Raw genomic sequence first — 14,090 nt, 5'->3', positions numbered from 1 at the left:
AGACAATAACATTCAAAGGAAATATGAATATGAAATTGAAAGAAGAAGAAATCTCGGGTGGTGTAAATATTGGCCTCTCCTAAACATCTTCAAAAGCAACCTATGACTGGATCTTTTTTTTTTTTTAATTATTTATTTAATATAATTTACAACTGTACAAAATAATACAATAGGTAAATGTGTAGTATGTTTCATATACACTTGAAAATCTTGGGAAGGAACCACCCATTGGTGGTACTTCAAATATTAATTTAAATTAGAAGGTCCCGTGGCCATCTTCTTTTCAGACACCTCGGAGGATTATCAGGGATTGTTAAGGATGAAAGATTAAGAATTAATGGGTTAGAATGGTTAAGGAGTTTGGAATAAAAAGACGCATATCTGTTTTGGGTCAAATCTGCAACGAATGGGATGTTAAGGTCTTTGTGAATGAGTTTATTTGTGACGTAATAAGGAGCATCAAGGATTTTACGTAGGATTTTGGATTGTAACGATTGGATGCGGGAAGAATTTGATGGTTTGGTGGAGCCCCAGAGCTCAATTCCATATGTCCAAATTGGTCTGATTATTGTAGTGTATACTAATTTTTTGTAGTGAATGGGAAGTTTAGAGCGTTTGTCAAGTAAGTGTTGTAGCATTCGGAATCTACGAGCAGTTTCTTGTCGTTTCAGTCTTGTGTGTGAGTTCCAAGTAAGTCTCTTGTCAAGATGGAGTCCTAAGTATCGAATCTGTTCAACAGGCAAGCCATAATGAAAAACGATAGATGGTCCAAGGGTTGCACAGAGTGGATCCCGAGAGAGGACAGCAGGAAAAGGGGGCGACCTCATCGCAAGTGGAGAGATGAACTAACCCAGTGTGTAGGCGAAAACTGGTAGTTGGTTGCGAGGGACAAATACAGGCGGAAAAAAGTTATAAAGAATATTTAGTTTTGTGTTTTCTATTCGGTGTTGTGAGGACTCTGTTTTGTTATTTGTGTTTTTGTATATTTATCTGTGTTCTTCTTTCTCTAACTCCAACTATAGACAACTATAAATTCCTACCTATGGGAGAGGCTTCTTTCAATACTGATTCCAATAAAGCTATGTTTATTATTACAATAGTAAACAAGAGAGACTGAAAACGGATAAACGAGTTCCGATTCGAGAAATAACTGTGGAAACGAGAGTACTTACAAAAACGGTTTTTGTAAGCAGAAGCTGACTCTAAATAAAATATTAGTTGAACCAGCGATAATGAGAAGATTGAACAACTCATCATTTCTAAACACTAGATTCTAGAAATGATGCCTTAGAAAATACTGTGGATACAAATTTTGCTGATGAGGAAATTGACGCGAAAGAATCAGAAGACTCAGAATCATGTAAAACCAACAAGAATGGAATAGTAAATTACGTTGTTTTTTTCCCTGTCCAAATATTTTTAAAATTCAATCATTTTATTCCATTTCGCCATTTATTCTCACTAACAAGAAGGAATATTGATACTAGAATTAATAAAATAAATAAGAAATGCAGATGTTGCAGATCTGTTGTGGTCCTGAAAGGACTCCCTCAGTATTATGTATTTGTTTCAGAGCGTGGTATCAAAGAGGTTAATGATACGAGAACTACCTGTTGTTCCGTTGTTAATACCTACCTCAACAAATCCCCGTTATCTACTAAACGTTCATTGCCCACGATGATTATCTAGTTATCGGTTAACGTGGAAACAAACATTAATTGTTGATGTTGCTATCTATTCAACTCAACAAATATTTATTTTCTTATCGTTCTTGGTACACATTCTTCACTGCTATGACCTACATCCTTTTCTAAATACATTCAGGTTTAAGATCAAGAAAGATAAAGAAATCAAATCTGAAGTCCAGGTGGAGGTTATGTTTGTCTAACTTCTATATAGCCTGAATTTTAATGTCTATTTACCATAAGTTTTGTTAACATGTACTTAGATTGTGCTGAGGGAGAAACAGGGCGAGTCAAAGTGTTTCTTTAATGGAGTTATTCATAAACTTTTTTATTAAAATGAAAATACATTTTAATTATCTTCCTTAATTAAATAATATCTTTAGTAAACGTTTTAAAAGTTTAATATATTTCTTATATAAAAGTATATATACACATAAATTGTTTTAACTTACAAATATTATTATGACTTTGAAAATTATCTTTAAGAATTTAAGATATGTTCTAGTACTTACAGCCTTAAAACTGATTGTTCTATTGCTGAGTGTGGAAGATTAAATTATATCAATACAAGTTTAGTAATAATAAAAAAATATTATTAACAAGGATTACCTTATTAAAAAAATACATATTTTTTGTTCTGTGAATGTGACTCTGAGTAATAATTTGAGCTAAGATGCCAAAGAAAGAGGTAGTCTGTCTTACCTCGGCAGAAATCTAACATCAATTAAAGAGTGTACATCTCTAATTTAAAAAAAAATATACAAATAAATAAAATATACTTGGTCGGATCGCATAAGATTGGTTAATTATTTTTAACTTATTGTCGTAAATCATTATTTTTCAAAATAGGAGATGGTTAGGGATGCGGTCAGAAAGAAGCAAAGAGAAATAAAAATATAAATTGTACATACTAAAACACAGAATATTAAGGAAGTAAGAAAAAAATAAATAAAGATCTTGAAAGAATAAATGAAAATTATTATGAGTATTTTTACTTTTTATTTACACTTTCCTGACCTTTATTTATTCCCATCTTATTTCATTAATTTTCAGTCTTTTTTTGTATTTATTCCTCTCATACCTACCTTTCCATTTTTACGTGTTAATACGCCTGCTGTTCATTTTAAATCTAATAGTCATCATTATTTCATTCTTATATATACTTATTATTGTAAATCTTATTTTTATTTTTTTCACTTATATTAACACAATTTTTAACCCAACTTAAGCTTTCTTTTTTTTATATGTTATTATCTTATTAGCTGTAAACTTTTTTAGTTTTTGAAGCCTTACAAAGTGGAATGAAACGTCAGCAAATAAATAATTGTTAGCTATTTTTTTTCCTTTTTGACCGCACCCCTGACCTCATCATCATCATCATCATCATCAATTGACGCGACATCCCATTACTGGGTCCTGGCCTCCTCAAGCAGCTTCGACCAGTTTAATCTGTTAAGTGCAGCTGCTCTCCAATTCCTCACTCCGAGCAGGGTCCTTGAATCCTCTTCAACACCACCCAACAACCATCGAAGCTTTGGGTGGCCTCTAGGCCGTGTTGGCGCTCATTGAGAAGTTTATTTGGGTTCTCACCCTTGCCACATGGCCTGCCCAGCGCAGCTTACCAATTCTCACAATTTTTCCAACATCAGGCTCACTAATAAACAAGTAGACTTCCCTATTCGTGCCTACCATCCTTTACTGGACCGTATATGCGTCTGAATATCTTTCTCTCAAACGTTTGGAGATCCATCTCATCGTACCCCTGACTATCAGAGACGTGACGGATGTGCGGGTTGTGGCGCAGTTCTCAGTGCCACCACCAAATACCAGTGCCAGTACCCCAGACCATCTCTTGCATATTTTGTGAAAATACGATGAATAATTTATATATATATGAATCATAATGTATAATAAAGCATTATCTTCATATTATTTATATAAATTATAGCGATTAAGTAATTCGTTATAGATTAAATCGGCTTATTATAATAAATAAATAATTGTGCATGTGAGTATGGCCTTCTCAGTAAGGAGAATAGAAGGAATCGGAAACATAAAGTATCTTAAAGCAGTTCACTTTTTGAGTTCATTTGGTACTACGAATTTTAGAATGTTAAATTGTAGAGTACTGTTTAAAAGAGTTTATTTTAAGAGACGGACCAAACGGACAAATCTTGTTTAGAACTTTTTGGAATATCAACTAATGATAGGTGTGAATGTTACCAGACATCTGCTCTATAAGGTCCAGTCCACACCTGCCGGGCTGCCGTGTACCCGGTTTGTCTACACGGTCGTTGGTGTTTGAACACAGAGAAAGGTTTCACACTCGCTGATCGAAACCGGAGAGTCCATTAAACAGATAATAGAGGCAACCTGGATAGTGTATAGTAATGTGGATAGTGACTACTGGTTACCAAAATTGGACCGAGTTATCGTCAACAATACGGCCATGTGGATGCTCTGTTCTATCAATTAAAGGGGTCTTAAATACTGATAAACCATCACAAGCCTATGATTATTACAGTCTTCGCATACATAATTATTTTAAAATTCAAATTGAAAAAGAGTGGGAAAATGGAACGGATTTTAAACAAAAAAGGATCACATGTGTGCTCGCAGTTAATAATAACCCATTAATTGTATCCCGAACTCTTCAATCCCATATCACAGCCCTCGAAGAATGGTGTCGTAATTGGAGGATTAAGATAAATACCAACAAATCCTATTACATCATCTTTACCCTTCGTCGTAAACCTACCGACTGTCCAACAGTTTCATTTAATGATGTTACTCTTAACCCTATCGAACAGATCCGCTACCTTGGACTACATTTGGACAAACGATTAATGGAATTCTCACACAAGACTGAAAAGACAGGAAACAGAACTTCGACTATTACAGCACTTACTAGACAAACGGTCTAAACTTCCAACACATTACAAAAGACTGATCTACATGACTGTAATAAGGCCCTTCTGGACATATGGAGTTGAGCTTTGAGGCTCCAACTAAACCTTCAAATTTCTCTCACATTCAATCCTTACAATCCAAAATCCTTCGTAAAATTCTGAATGCTCCTTACTTTGTCAAAAATAAAATCATATATAAAGACCTTAATGTTCCCTATGTAACCAATCTAGCCCGAACCAGATATCACTTCTTCCATTATAAACTCTCTAACCACTTAAGCCCCCTAGTTTCTAATCTTGCATCCTCTTCCATTTCTGACAATCCTCCGAGGCGACTGAAAAGAAGATGGCCACGAGACCAGCTAATGTAAAATGTCATTAGAGTGCTACCAATGGGTTCTTTCTCTACACGGCTGTAACACTCCAATTTAACTTAGATCAGATTTACTAAATGTATTATAATGTACAGTTGTAAATAGCAATAAATAAATATTAAAAAAAAAAAATCTTTAATTCACATTGGATGTACGAATTTCGTGAAACACGGTACAAGAATATATTTTTTAGTTTACTCCAGTCAATATGCGAAACCTCTATCCCGTTGTTATTTAAGACTAATTGAATATATGTGAGTGATAATAGTGTATGCCAATTTGTCACTAAAAGTTTTAAAATTAAATGAAAAAGTGATAAAATATGTTAATTTCACTAAATGTATCATACTTGGTCTGAATAACCTGCAAAAAGTTTGAATAATGGATGTGAGTTGTGAATTTATAGTTAGAATTGTCCTTGAGGATGGCAAGATTGGCCGAAACGTAGGATATTTAAAATAATAAAGAGTTTTTGAAACTTAAATGGATAAAATTTATTTTGTAGACTGTATTTTAAATACAATATACAAAATAATGATTATATATTTTATAATGTAACATCAAACCATATGATTACCAGTTATTTTTAAAGTATATGACTTTTTAAGATTTATTATTCAACTTGGATGAACGAATTTCTTGAAATACGATACAACACTGTATTTTTCCTGTTCACTCAAGGCAATATGCGAAACCCCTAGCGTGTTCTTATGTAAGACTAATCGATTATATAAAGGAGCTGTATCGATAGCAGAGGGGTATAATGTATGTAGATGGTAACCACCCTCGCAGGCAGGGCCGTTACAGTATGCCCCAGGGGAATAGGAAGATGTTTCTCGAGGTTTATATATCAGCCGTGTGTACCCTTATCGGTATACTACAGTGTACCCCGTATCCTGGTACCCATACGGCGTCCTGGAGCAACAACATTGAATATGTAACATACCTTATCTCCTCGGTAATTGCCTTATACTTCAGCTCCGGCTTCTATTCCACCGCTTTACGTCTCCATCTTATCTCGCCTCCATCTGCGCGAACAGGAGTAGCTCGGAAGATAGGTACATGTGTCTGAGATACGGTAAGCTGAGATAACAATGTTGGATGCATCCTTTTATTGCAGCTATAAAAGCTGGTTTATTTATAAATCAAGGTCAAAAGATGCATTTTCTCTTATTAAACAGTTAATAAGCATTAAAAGCTGAGTGAAACGATTCATCACTAGCTATAAAAAAAACAACTGATGTCCAAGCACGAATGCTAAGAAGTGATGGGTTTGTTTGTAAATCTATAAAAATACAAATCATTCGATCATAAAAAAATATTCAATTATACGAAATAAATCAGCAAATATGATATGACAAAATGTACGGCCTTTCAATCCTAAAATTAAATAATTTTATTCTTATTATCAATACATAAACATCTCTTGTCATGTTATTATGGTTTGTCCCTATGAAGTTCGATAAATTTATCAGACTTTAATCTTTTCCATGTATTAGTAATACCAACTAAATACTAATACTAATTATGTTATCAAATGTGCTAATTCAATCTTCATAAAAAAATTTCAATTATATAAAATAAATTAGCAAAAAATATTAAATTATATATATAAAAAGTTTTTCCATGGCTTTCCATGGCTCCATTTTCCATGGCTTTTCAATCCCAATATTAAATAATTTTATTCTTATTATGAACATATTAACATCTCCTTACCTATGGATCATTCCAAATAAAATTAGATCTATTTATCAGACTTTAATAATTTTTATGTATTAGTCATACCAACTAAATCCTAATACTAACTATGTAATCATATGTCCTAATTCGATCATCATAAAAACTCATTCAATTATATGAAATAAAAAAAAGGTGCAGCTTTTCAATCTCAATATTAAATAATTTTATTCTTATTATAAACATATTAACATCTCCTTACCTATGGATCATCCCAAATAAAATCAGACCTATTTATCAGATTTTAATAATATTTATGTATTAGTAATACCAACTAAATTCTAATACTAATTATGTAATCACATGGCCTAATTTAATCATCATAAAAAATCATTCAATTGTAAATTTTAAAAAAAAATGTGCTTTTAAATCCCAATATTAAATAATTTTATTTTTATTGTGAATACATTTATCACTACAGTTACATAAAAGTCCATTCATTTCTTCAAGTGCAATAATACGCAAATCACCATTAGAAATGTTATATAATTCGCTTGATTTTGTTTTTCTAATCGTTTGTTCCATTGCAAGGACGGCAAGCATATAAAAATGTTCCGTTTGAGAAATAAAAATGAAAAAACTCGTCAGAACTTAACAACAGAGCACAGTAATTTAATTTAACATTAAATTTATAATGTTATTATTGAAACTCTGGTAATTTGTTTTGAGGTAAAAATAAAAAAAAAAAATTAAAGCATTTTTCTACGGGCGTTGGCGACCAAACTTTGGAATTCTATGAAACAAACATTCAATTTTAGCGAGTTATAATTATAACAGAAATGAAATAGTTTGCTTACATTAACTAATGAAATTAATTGTAAACCATAAATTGCTTATACGTGGATACATTACAAAATATTACGATTTTGTATTGTTAGAAGGGTCTATAGTAAGTTGCCATAATTTAAATTTTGAAGGTTGCATGATTTTATTTTCCGCAAATCAAATCACCTTCTTACTACAATTTTTTTATTCAGTCACTTTTACATTGCTCCATCAATCTTGCTCATGTTTCGGACGTTCATCTTGAGGATGGTCTTTCTTTTTTTTTTAAATATAGTTACAAAGTTTTTCTTATATCCCAGTTTTTGAATTATAGCCAAATTTTTGTTTTAATATTAATCTTTACTTTTAATATCTTATTGTAGTTTCATTAGTTATTTTCAGTTCAATTTATATTCGAAATTTTGTCATTATTATATCATTATATAATTTTATATGCGATAATAGCATAAAATAACATCATAATCTTTGAAAAATAAACCACTAAACGTTATAGAATTGTTATAACTTTAGGTTAAATATTCAAACTGGTCAATGATACATTTTAAAGGAAATACATTTATGGTCCAAGTTCTTAAGTGTTTCTGAACAAATTACAGTAGCATCGTGTTACTGTAATCGCAACAATTAAAACATTAATTTATGTTATTAAATTGAAGGATGTTAAATAATCAGATCGTTCAATATAAATTAAAATCCATAACCAAATAGCGAAATAAATTTAAAAGTCAATTTTAGACCAATTGAGTGTGATTGAGATATCACTAAATCTGCCTTGGAAAAGGATGCCAGTCTGTCACCTCGGGCTACAGAACCTCTTAAGTGACAAATTATGTCTGAACAGCTTCTGTCTGTTCGGAAATGCTCGGAGCATGCGCAGTACAGATTTTGGGATGCTAAACCCCGTACTACGCATGCTCCAAACAAATCCAGAGAGACAGAAGTGGTTGTTAAAACAGTCCTAGGAAGTTTAAGTTTAGGCCATTTTGAATAGTTAGTTGAAATGTTAACATCCCTTTGGACATATAATTCTTCAGTTTCTACAACTAAATGAAGTTTATAAATAATCAAAGTGTAAACCTAGACTAATAAGGACCTCCATTAATAACAATAACAATAAATAACATTATGTGCTAGAGCCGGTTTAGGATGTACCTTGAAAGGTGAAAGTTGTCATGTAAGTTACCAGAAAAAAAATTAATATTTAATGCCCTATTCGTCCTCAATAAAAGAAACCACATTTAAAACCGCCTGTTGCGGAGGAGTGTATTTATATTCTCTAAAATGATCAATAAATTTTAATAATTTATGTCTATTAAAATTCATAATATGTAAATAATAATTTATTTATCTGTGGTCAAACAAATTCATTACGCCTACGTATCACCACTCTTCGCATGCATTACATTGCTAAAGTTTCTGTTAAATAAAATATGACTTACTGAACTGACTGCTTGGTGCTGCAGGTTGCTGATGATGGCTGACTTCAGGCGATTTGATGATCAGATTTTTACTGTTCCTCAAGCTAATCCATTGACATTAGATAGAACGCATTCAAACGTATTGTATATATTTGAAAATTTAGGAAACAGGCATCTGTTTATTAAACGATGAAAAGAACAAATAAGATCGCTCAATGCATAAACAATTACAATTGATATCCGATGAATGAATGCAATGTCTAGAATGCAAGTCTAGTTGCTGACTCACTGCAGTCTCAGTAGGTCACGTGCATCTAAATCTATGGGTTATTTATAGTTGCAGTAAAATGTATGAGCGCCCATGTTACTGCTTCCTTACCGAGGAGAAAAACATAGGAAATTTTATTTTCAATTGTTAGAGATACTCAAAAATTACCTCTATAAATTTTATTAGGAAATCATTTAAATAACTAAAATTTTTTAGCTTATTTGGTTTTACTCCTCAAACTGCAAAAACTTAGGAGAAAGAGGGGTTGAGCTTCTCCTTGCCTGCATTGAAAGAATACTATAATTTTATTTCTGATAATTAAAAAAAGTATTATTTATTATTCTTATTATTTTTTATAAGGCTTTCATTAAAGTTCTTTGCATAATTCTCAGATTCTCATGAGAATTTTAATACATTGTTATAGAATAATGTACACAGAATTAATTAAATTAAAATTAAAATGATAATTGAGATTATCATGTAGTTAGGATTGGAATCCATTCAAAATGGAAAACCTTAAATCATGTTTGGTGATGCTAACCTGTTTTTCACGACTATCACTAAGCCTTATTAGTACCTTCGCTTAAAAACATATTTTTTCAAAACGTTTATGAATTGATCAATTGTTTTAAGAGTGGAATAACAATCTTTATACAATATTGATTAACTTTGAGTTATTTAAAGATTGATTTATTATATTAGAAAGAAGGTTGACATAAAGTAATTTGAAACGACCATTTCTGTGTTTGTAGCAACATAAGATATGATAAATGGTTAATATTAATACAAACTCTCTCTATGGGATTTCTCTCAAAGAAAAAAAAAAGAGTTCTATTACTTCCTCTTGAACCAGTTTTGAGAATCATAATCATGTCTGATTTATTTTCTAAAGCCTTTGAAACCAGTGCCCTGTTTCATAATAAAGTACAAACTAATACTATTAATCTTGCCGCTTTAACTTAATACAATTACACTGACTTGTACAATAGTAACTTGTACTTTAGTACTTTTTAACTCCTGTAATATCACTAATAGTCCTCCCTATTATGAAAAAAAAAGTATTTGTGCAATTACCACGTTGTTTCTGTACTTGTACTATGAACTAATACTATTAGCTTTCATTATGAAACAGGGCCCAGGAGTACCTAAAGTTACCAGGAAAATTTTACAATCAGGATTCATTTACTGATGTAACGATCTTTTTTTTATCAATTTGCATCTATTTATTTTTAATGGTTATACTAATATTATTATTATTTATTTATAGATTGGACTCTAATTACCTTGATACTTCACAACCAACTAATTAACCAACCATACTTAGCTTAAAGTATAAAAACATAAAATTCACTAACATTTTTTCTTGTTTATCGTATTGTATTTATACTCAAGAATTTTGCAATAAATAAAATAATTTTATAAAATATTTATAAAAAATCATAATTGCCTAAAGGTTAAAGAATAAAAATACAATTTTTTTGGCCTGAGGCCAATCTCAAGGAGACAACCGATAAAATTTGTTTTCATATTATTATTACATTATTTCCTCACACAATACAAATGTTTTTGAATATACCTTAATCATTGATGTCATAATTCCTAAAATTATCTCTTTTGCAGGCTAATCAATAATAGAAAGATTAAACAATTAATAATCAGTAATCTTATACAAAATTAGTTACTATCATTTCTAGTAATAAATAGAGAAAACAATTATTAAATAAAAGAGTATTTAAAAGTTTTAACTGGCATATCTGCAAATTATGGAGAACATTTGGATTAAACTAGGGTTTCAGAAATAAGAGAGTAACTAATTTCGATATTAATTTACTTATCTTATTGTATATTTAATTAGTGATGTGATTCATTCAGTTCTTTTTGGCATTGTGAAAAAATAAAAAAAGTTATACTGCAACAAAACCCAAGCTAGCTAAATTTGCAGATACTTCATATACTATATTGTAATCACTTTTACTTTGGATCGATGATAAATAATTAAATATAAATAAGCCGATTTATTTATAATAATGAAGTATATCTTCTGCATGAATTTTTGAAGTGTTGTTGATTCTCATTTAGCTGAATAAATAATGTTCTTAATTTGCAACAAATTTGCCGTAAAAACGATTTGAATTAGATATTTACAAATTGTTACAACGTTAATAGTAAAACAATACCTGATCATGGGTTAAAGGCAATAATTCTGGAAACAACAGCTCAAAAGTACCTTCCTGAGGATTGGTTTTACATTTATACGGAATCATCCAATAAAAATGCTGAAGTAGGGGATTACATCAGAAATTTCCAATTCAGAAATCATATTTAACATATCATAGGAATATACAAACTTCGATGGTGAAATAGTAGCTATTCTCATTCCCTTAAGAACACTGTGTTACAGTAATGTAGTCCTGAAGTCAAAATTTTCTGAGCCATTGCAAGATTTCAAAAAATTATGAGGCACATAGGTAGAAGGGAAAAGATAAAATGTTTAATAGAAAATCCAATCTCAGCTAACCCCGCAAAAAGAGATGTAGCTTGCTTCTGCCTGACAAATGGCCACGACTATCTGCAGAATCATCTCCACAAGATAGGCTCTTCTCCGGATCATACATATGTACTGTGCTGCCAAGGTAGAATGGATGGAGACCACCTTAACACATGTTCTGCTCTGACTAACATAAATCAATAAGAGCATTTGAAAATATCTAATTTATAATGGACAGCAAGACGAATTGTAAAACGACCAACAACTTCGGCATAAAAAACAAAACAAAAAAAAATTAGGAATAATATAATAAATTAAATATTAAATTCAATTATCTTATAAATGTTGAGTACATTGTAAATATATTAAGACAATGTAAAAGGTGAGAATGACATTGCAAAGAGATATCTTGAGAATTTGCTTGTGGTTGCGGATTATTGGCGACGAAGAAGATAACTGACTCTATTGACGGAAATAACTTATCTCCACTCGGCTGCACTCTCAAGGTCATATCACAGATATAAAGGCAAATTACATTTACTACTTCAATTACCCTATTGCGGTTCTCTAGATAAGAATGTTTAAGTTAAATGATATCTACTCATTCTGTGTAGATTGGTGCGCTAGTGTTGAAGTTTTCGTTATTTTATAGATTTTCGAGAAAAAAAATCTAAAAACACGGAAAGAGAAAATTTGTATTTACTGTTATGATATAAAATAATATTTTAGAGTTTCTTGAGGTGAGAGTAACCAATATTACCCTCCCTCCTGCTCCCCTTATGTAACTACATTTCATCTACCACACAAGACTGATATTTAAAATACGGAAGAAATATAAAGCGAATTAAAATATTATTGAAATAGTAGTGGAAACTGATAATATTAAACTGTTCCGAAATAAATAAAATTTCTGATATCAGTGAAAATGCCAGTGCCTTGATATCTTTCGCTTTACCACCTATGAATGTTACGTCATCTGCTTATGCTTGTAATTTGTTTATCATTTCAAAGTGTACGCCACCTGGCACTCTGCAATTTCCGTATTATCCTCTTCAATGCCGATTACTTTCCAATACTTGTCCCCTAAAAGGTCAAAGTAATTTCTTAGTACATAAACAAAAAATAACTACATTGTCATATTTATAAAGAATATTCTTAATTTATTCATCAGATCAAATTATTAGATCGAAAAATCACATGGTAAAGACTAGCTATGGACATGGTTGTTTTGAGGAGGATGTAAAAAATACTGGAGGTTAAGGAAGAAAAAATATTGAAATGGTATGATCATGTTAAAAGGTTGGGTAGTGAACAATTCCAAAACAGAAAGTGAGTAGAAAGTCAAGGGAAGGTGAAGGACAGAAAGCCCTCGTTTCACGTGAAGGGATGTGGCTGAGGGCATGGTGGACCGAGGACTGACGGAAGTAGAAGCAATGAGAAGGGAGGAGTGGAGAAGCGGACCGAGGGAGGAATTTGGTTGAGGGATGCTTCAATTTATGAAGAAAATACTCTTAAAAAAAAAAAAAAAAACTAGCTTGAAAAGTTATTTCAAATTATTTCGATTATGGTATAGATCATCACAACAGACAGTTTATTTCACTTTTGCATCCATAATTTTGTCTTAAAAAATTGTTTTCAATGAGAAATAATAATAATAATATTTATGGAATCTGGAGGCATGGGATTGGAAAATGTGTTCAATTATGCAAGAACACTGATAATTCTATTCTAATTATTAAAGTTTATGTGCATTTTAATAAATAAAAGCCAGAATTTTCCAGTCTATATTGTTGATTTTAAGCCCCGCAAGCTTTAAAATAAATAATATTTTAGATTTTTTTTTTTTTAATTGTAGAAATGAAGAAAACTTCCAATGAGAATATATACCATTTTATACTATAATCTAGAATATTTCAGACGTTTCATCCCATCAGCAAATATTGTGAAAGGGAATTCTTTTTCGGAGTGTCGGAATTTGATCATGGCTTAAGACTTTGCATTCTATTTTCGATTTCATATAATAAAATTTAAATCGAGAGACTAAATTTTTCGCTTATTTGAAAAAAAAATGGAATTGATACATTGAGTTTTAGTCAGTTTTTCCTTCTTTTTTTATTTTTTTTTTCAAAAACTGACCACTGTGCAATCTTGGAAGGTATTTGAATCGGCGTGTTGCAACAGTTTACCTGTGGGTGAGGAAATACAGATGTGTATATAAATAAGGACGGACCAAATTTAATTTAAGTCAAACATGTTTTGATACTAATATACATCGATGGAACTATTCCCTTATTGTATCCTTATGATCCCAGCAAAATGGTCATTCTGCTTCAGCCATCATGATCTTCTGACCAGGTGTTTTCCTTAATACTATAATTTTTAATGTTATGTTTTTTTTAAAAATATTTAATTATAAGGACTATAT

At 31.1% G+C, this 14,090-nt stretch overlaps 1 protein-coding gene across 3 annotated transcripts in view; it reads right to left on the bottom strand.

The window, feature by feature from the left end:
- LOC106682685 (juvenile hormone acid O-methyltransferase) overlaps window positions 1-14,090 on the bottom strand; it is a 45,186-nt gene that overhangs the window by 11,295 nt on the left and 19,801 nt on the right. The window contains exon 1 of one of the 3 annotated variants that reach the window (XM_067051370.1): window positions 8,931-8,950. The exons of the other annotated variants lie outside the window; for them this stretch is intronic. The gene's annotated coding sequence lies outside the window, so the exon portion shown is untranslated. Of the gene's footprint in view, window positions 1-8,930; window positions 8,951-14,090 lie in introns of those variants that run through there. 3 annotated transcript variants of the gene reach the window in all.

This window comes from Halyomorpha halys, unplaced genomic scaffold, assembly GCF_000696795.3.
Source record: "Halyomorpha halys isolate HHAL.00 unplaced genomic scaffold, Hhal_1.1 Scaffold434.1, whole genome shotgun sequence".
Taxonomy (NCBI): domain Eukaryota; kingdom Metazoa; phylum Arthropoda; class Insecta; order Hemiptera; family Pentatomidae; genus Halyomorpha; species Halyomorpha halys.
This window is presented reverse-complemented; position numbering and strand designations above follow the sequence as displayed.